General features: G+C 32.7%; 1 pseudogene; it reads left to right on the top strand.

The window, feature by feature from the left end:
* Positions 1 to 248: 248 nt before the first annotated feature.
* LOC141590491 (beta-glucosidase 17-like) lies at positions 249 to 4,442 on the top strand (annotated as a pseudogene).
* Positions 4,443 to 7,398: the final 2,956 nt, after the last annotated feature.

Raw genomic sequence — 7,398 nt, 5'->3', positions numbered from 1 at the left:
AAGCTTTAAGTTAAAGTATGTATACCCTAATAAATAACTCTTTTAAGACAATATGTAAGCATCTTACTAAATGGTCATTTTTTGAACTATTTCTGACACTACATTATCTTTAATAATGACTATTGTATGTTTATCATGCTTTATATTTTAAGGGATACTAAATCACACTAAGTGATTCTTTTATATTTATAATTGTGTTGTCGCTTCAAATAAACTATTAACTATATTTGTGTTACCTCATGTTTCAGAATGACATAAAGTTGATGAAAAAGATCGGTTTGACTCATTTTCGATTTTCCATTTCATGGTCAAGGATATTACCAAGTAAGAAATAATAATTCTTGAAGGCTTTATTTATCAAGAAAATGCTTCTTAACAAATACTCCCTACTTTTGAGATATCAAGACATTGTCTTTAGTTTTGGTCCACCATAATATTTATTCATTTAGTAATGTTTTTCAATATGCTTTTTTTATGAGCGTAATTTAGAAAATGCAACTAAATTTAAAAGTATAAGTAATATCATTCAAAATTTCCTATAAAATTTAAGCAATATATATTTTGTGAAAATATGTTTTTTTGTTTGTGAAATAATATTGAAATCCTTCAATTATTGCTAACCGGTAGCAACTTTATCTTTTCGTTGTCAAAATTGTAGAAGGAACTAAAGCTGGAGGTGTGAATCGATTAGGGATCAATTTTTATAACAATGTCATTGATGAGCTATTAGCCAATGGTTAAAATCTTAATCTCATCTCCTATGGTTATATATTTGAGTTTCCATATTATTTAAGAGAAAAATTAATAAGAAATATATATTGTTGCAGATATACAACCTTTTGTTACTCTTTTTCATTGGGATGTTCCACACGCACTTGAGGAGGCATATGGTAGTTTTTTAAGCAATAATATTGTGTAAGTTGTCTTGCTCGAAAAATCTTTTATAAGTAAATAATATTCTCCATTTATTATCTCGTATGAGTTACTTTGCTCTTCAAACCTATCTCGTAATGAGAAGAAAATATATGACTAGTGTTTTACTTCAAACTTAATTGTAATTTCATTAAGCTATCTACAAAGAAACCATATTATTAACTATACCATAACTTAGAAATTCTAAACTATATACATAAAAAGTGTACGAAAAAAAATACATGGACTTAAGTGTACACACATCATCTATGATGATTTTTAGTTAAAATTTTCAAATTTTTAGTAAACAGCTAGTATAGTAAAACTCGTCATCACATTGATGTCTTTCACAAACTCTAAATTAATCTTAACGTCAACTTATTATACGTCAAAATTTCAAATAGGTACAATATATACTCCCTTTTTTATTTTTCAAGGTGAAACTTTTAAAATATAGACAATTAATATGTTTAACATTATACAATATGCTACTGACCTATTTACATTTATAATAAAAATAATTTTCCTAAATTAATTTTGACCAAAAAATTTATTATATGAATAACTAAAAAAAAAAAATCAAAGTAACATCTTAGAAAACGTACAAAATCAAAAAGGAGGAAAACTTCAACTTATAGGGAGTACTAATTATGTTTGATCATTGAATTTACAGGTTAGATTTCGTAGACTTTGCTAATATATGCTTCAAGGAATTCGGTGATCGAGTGAAAAAGTGGGTGACTATAACTAAGCCAAATACTTATGCACAGTTAGCATATGCATCAGGTGATGAAGTACCTAATCGTTGCTCTCATTTGAAATCATCAAACACATCAATGAATGGTCCCCGATGTTTTGGTGGGAATTTCGCAACTAACCTTATATTGTTGCACACAATTTGCTTCTTTCTCACGCCTCTGTTGTTGCACTATATAGGCAAAAATACCAGGTTTCTTTTTACTTATTCTTCAATTCTCCATAAACAGGACCATCATTCATGTAGATGAAAAATTGATTTCCAACTATACTAACAAAAACTATATTTGTTGTTAACACTGTTAAAAAAAAAATTTTAGATAGTACGCCCTGCATTCAATACTACTTGTCACATATTCCTTTTTGGTCCATACAACTCCACTTGTCACATTTTCTTATTTGGTTATTTTTACGACAATATTGTCGTCGTGGGGTTATAAAATTTTCAATAAATGTCATTATATCATGTACAACATATACACAATGATGAGAAGTTAATTCTTGTCAAGAAAAAGTTTCATATATGTCTTAACACACAAGATAAAGATGATTGTTTAATTCGCTTTGTATCCATTAAACGACGGTTGAAACACTCAAATAGCTTAAAAAAACTTCATATAGTCCTTAATATGTTTTATATAAAAAAACACGAGTAATTACAGGAGAGTGGGGGACAATACTACCTAATAATATTTCTCTACTTTGGAGTATGTAATTACTGCTATACGAATATAATTTTCAGGCTTCTCAAAATGGAACAATTGGAATTACAGTTGCTTGCAATTGGGTCGAACCATATGATTTCAAACCTAGAACAGTAAATGCTACGAAGAGATATTTCGATCACTCGTGTGGTTGGTGCGTATTACTAAAAAATAGATATAATGTTTTTTTACTTACAAATAAATAAGTTATCATTTCACAAAATATTTATGCGTAGAATAATTACATTGTTCTTCATGTAGGTTTTTGAATCCATTGACTTTTGGTGATTACCCTGAGACGATGCACTCATTGGTGGGAAATCGATTACCTAAGTTCACAGCAGATCAATCTATCATATTAAAAAATTCGTTTGATTTTCTAGGATTAGACTACTACACCGCATTTTATATACAGGAAGAAAATGCAACAACGCCTCATTACGACCTAGATGACCGTGCCAAAAAAACATGTATGTTCTTTATCATAACTTGGCTATCTATTTCTCCAATTATTTGTCTTTTGCTTCATATATTCAACAATATATGTATCTTCAATTCTTGATTATATGGTCTTGACTAAATTATTAGTGAGGATAAAACAATTTATATTCCAGTAGGCCCAATATTGATGAGACTAATCTATATGTTTTTATTAAATCGATAAAATAGATTATGTTCATTAATCAAAATATCCTTAAAATAAGATGACACAGATACGATACATTTGGGTTGAAATTGGAGGGATTATACCTAAAAAATTGTATATGGATCATGGATATATTATAGATTCCAAATTTGGATCTAGCTTAATTGGTCCATTGGCATCCATTTTTCTAAATCTCATTGTTATCCACACTTCTTAGACCTAATAATTCATGAAATAATAATTAGGCATGGATCGGTAAACATGTATCCTGAGTATTTCATACTTCTTTCTGCCAGAGTCCACACATACACGTAAAATCAAAATATATAAAAAAAATGACGGTCTCTTTCAAATAAGAAAAATATAATAAATACTCTCTCTCATTCACTAGATCCACAACATTTGTTAAATGTATATGAGTGTTATTTTATTCAAATACTATGAATCCAGTGAATATGAAAGAGTAATAATGATGGAGGGGCTATCATTTTATTAACTATAAATATTTTGTTTGGGCATGTAAGTAACAAGTTGATTTCATGTTCATGTTATTTTCAGTTTCTGATAAGGACGGAATGCACCTGGGAAAAAAGGTATATTTTTTCGTTCTATATACATATAGGTGCATGTTAATGTATTAATTACAAGTTTATTGATAACTTGGATATAATTTAACCTCTTAAATATTACATGGTATTTTTTTTTCAGACTCCTATAGATTTTTATGATTATCCAACGGGTTTGGAAAATATAACATTATATTTGCAGAGGAATTACAACAATCCAGTTATAATTGTAACAGCAAATGGTAATTCTATACTAATAGATATATATGGGTTAGCTTCAATTATACACATTACAATTAAAGTGATGTATGCTCACATAAGATTAACTTGATTTTGTTTTTGATTTACCTTGTTTTGTGTAGGATACGCTTCTCTAGATGAAAGGAACAAAACTTACTCTAAGAACTTTTATATAAAGGACAGTGGACGAATTGAATACATACAGGGTCATATTGATCATCTACACAGAGCCATTAAGTACGTCTTCTTTCCAGCATACTTGTCGAAATAACCAAATAAATATTATATATAGCTGGCGTCATTTTTGAAAATAAAATGATGATGTGACATATTGCGTATTAATTTTTGACATTATAAATATTTATAAATGTATAACATTTGGGTAATTTATGATTTTAGGAGTGGTGCAAATGTTAAGGGATACATTGTCTCATCATTCATGGATAGTTTCGAATGGAATGCTGGTTATATAATCAAGTATGGCCTAATTTACATAGATCATAAGCACGATTTGAAGAGGTACAAGAAGAACTCGGCGAAATGGTATCGGAATTTCCTCCGGACATAAAGAAACAACAAGTTTTTACAATAGACTTAATCTACATGCAAGAAACAAAGCTTATCATAATAAAGTTTTAACAAATGTAATAATTTTGTATAATATTTTGATTTTCCTACTTGTTAATTAAGCATCTCATTGGACTGACATACAATAACACCCCATGCTAAATGAAATAAGTCCCATTATTAGCTCAAATGACTAGTGCTTAATGGATTCAAAGTAAAACTCATATCAACAAAGTGCACATTCTTTCATGAACACCACAACTTGTTGCAAGATGCGGATTAAGGTAGTTAGAAAGGAGTTTATATATTTGTTATGAGTCAATGATTGTTTTTGAGTTGGGAATTTCTAATCTTGTTGCAAGATGCAGATTGAGGTAAGTAAGTTGTGGAGGCAGTACATTGGCCTCGAGTTGTGTGATGTGGTAGATTGTGGTGTTGAAATTTTCGTGATTGGATTATCATATGAACTACCTTGTGAATTTATTCATTGATTGAATATATATATATATATATATATATATATATATATATATATATATATATATATATATATATATATATATATATATATATATATAGTAAGGATAAGGATAATATATTAATAAGTTAATTGATAGTTTTAAGTGCGTGGATGAGAATATTATGCGATTTAGAATTTTCATGTCTCGTGATATGCGAAACGTGTTGCACTACGCCGATATATGATTTTATGATTACAAGTATATTTTAAATCTATTTTGAATTACAAATGATAAATAGCATAGTTGTGATATGGTTTTTAATTTTTCTGAGGTGATAGGATATGAAGATAGATAATAGTACTAGAAACGGAGCAGGAATGATAATTGAATGCATGTGACGTGTACTATTTAATATTTGATATTTATTTATTAAATTATGACTATTAGCATTCAATTGTAGTAAGCATAATTAGCATAAGTTATGTGAGTACAACTATTCTTGTACGTAGTTTGATTACTTGGTTGATAATAAGGTAACATGTGAATCTTGTTAATTGTATGACGATAATTGTAATACCCGCCCTTTTAGAGACCTGTTGACCAGCGTTGACCGACCTCAGGGGTGGTAATGGTCCTTAGAAGTACGTGCTAAAGTGATTTTATGCTGTGAGTTAGGGGTGGTACTCGATAGAGTAGAGGCTACTCGATCGAGTAGCTTTGATACTCGATCGAGTAGGGGACACTCGATCGAGTATCGGGTTTTCAGCGAGGGTTTATAATCGCGTTTTGTTATATCCGCAATGATTTTCGCCTCATTTCTTCAGATCCTTAGGTCGCCTCTTTCACTTCCCTTCACCATATAACCTCCATGGAAGCCTTTGAAGGTCCTTGTGCCTTAGGAGAGCATAGCTTGAGTCGGGTAGCGGTCCTTTGCCAGGTTTCCCCTTGTAGGTATGTCGTCATCATCATCCGCTTCCTTGTCTTTGCTGTTAGGGTTTGCTTGGTAGTGATAGATGGTTGTGTTATATATATAGGTGTTGCTTGGTTGCTGGATGTGGCGTGTGTTGACATGGAATGGTTGCAGTTTCTTAAAGGTAGGTTCGCCTACTCAGTTTCTGTGGATGGTCTAGTGTGTCGATTGTTGTGTCGTGGTTGTTGTGTTGCATTGTGTTTGCGTGGCAGCGTACATGCGGTAGTCGATTGGTGTATTCAGTTTGTTGGTTGTTGTTGTATTGCAGCTGTCTGTGATTGTTTGTCTCTGGTTCTCGAGGCGCGCCCTCGGCTGAGTGGGGTCACTTGCGGGAGTGGCTTCACGCCCTAGTTTCGCCCTCCGTGGAACCCGCCACGGGAGGGGATGTGCACATTAATGGGACAGGGTTATCGATCGATATGATGAGCGGGGATTTGGTGGGTACGGCTGCGGTCCCCCACTGGCAGGGCTGGTCCCGTGGACAGCCGGTGACGGAGATTGACTGGAGTGGGTGTGATTGTGTGTGTGACCGTTTGTGCCATGTTGTGTTGATTGATGTTGTTGGTTTTGTCGTGTCTTATCTCAGTACTGACCTTGTGTGGTTGTCTTGTTATTTTACGTGTCTGCCGTGATCCCTTATGGTGAGCAGTCAGTCTTAGCAGGTGCTGATGTCGTTGATATCTGAAGTCCTGGCGGGGATGAGTCTTCACGAGTTCTGATAGAGATACTGTGTAGCTCACGAGTTGTATCTTTATTATGTTAAGTTGGTTGTAACGCTTGTAATATAACTATAAATGTTCTTTTCTTGACTTTTGATGATTACTTACCTAGGGCAACCGAGATGGTAACGCCTTTATATGCTAAGGAAGGCCTAGTTAAGGCTCCTTTGAATAGGGGGGTGTTACAAAGTGGTATCAGAGCGACGATTTTGGAACCTGTAACCAATGAACATAATGAACGTAGCGAGTCTAATAAAATGAACCTGGTGTATGTACGATGGGAGCCCCAGATGATGATAGGTTTTGGGTGAGTAGGCGCCCTCATTTCAAAATCTTGGCCTCATTGTACTTAAGCCAGTCACTTGTGCAATGTGTGATGATTAATTTGTGCAATGTTTAATGGTTGGAAGTTTCCGCTGTGTGATGATTAATTTGTGTAGAATAGTTTGCTTATGATTGAAATCGGAACATGATAGTAATACATTTGAATGACATATGGAAGAATAACTATCGTTAATTATATGTTTTACATTAACATGAGAATAAGCTGATAGCAATGTGGTAAAACGAGTTAGATATGATATAGTGACATAATTGTGAATATGAATGACTCGGTAACAGGTAAGTCGTGTGGTGTGAATTTGTTGTAGTGTAACGCGATATGAATCTTATCTGATGAGACGGTATGGTATGCTTGAGTAGTAATGGTAATACATGAGTGAGTATGATAACTAGTGACGAATTCCGAACATAGTTTGGAATCGACACGCGATATTGTTTGTGCAGAAATCTTCAATTTACTTCGTATTTCTGACCGAGTACTCAACCTTACTTGACCGAGTGCGAGTGCTTACTAG

This window comes from Silene latifolia, chromosome 7 (genome assembly GCF_048544455.1).
Source record: "Silene latifolia isolate original U9 population chromosome 7, ASM4854445v1, whole genome shotgun sequence".
Lineage (NCBI taxonomy): Eukaryota > Viridiplantae > Streptophyta > Magnoliopsida > Caryophyllales > Caryophyllaceae > Silene > Silene latifolia.
This window is presented reverse-complemented; position numbering and strand designations above follow the sequence as displayed.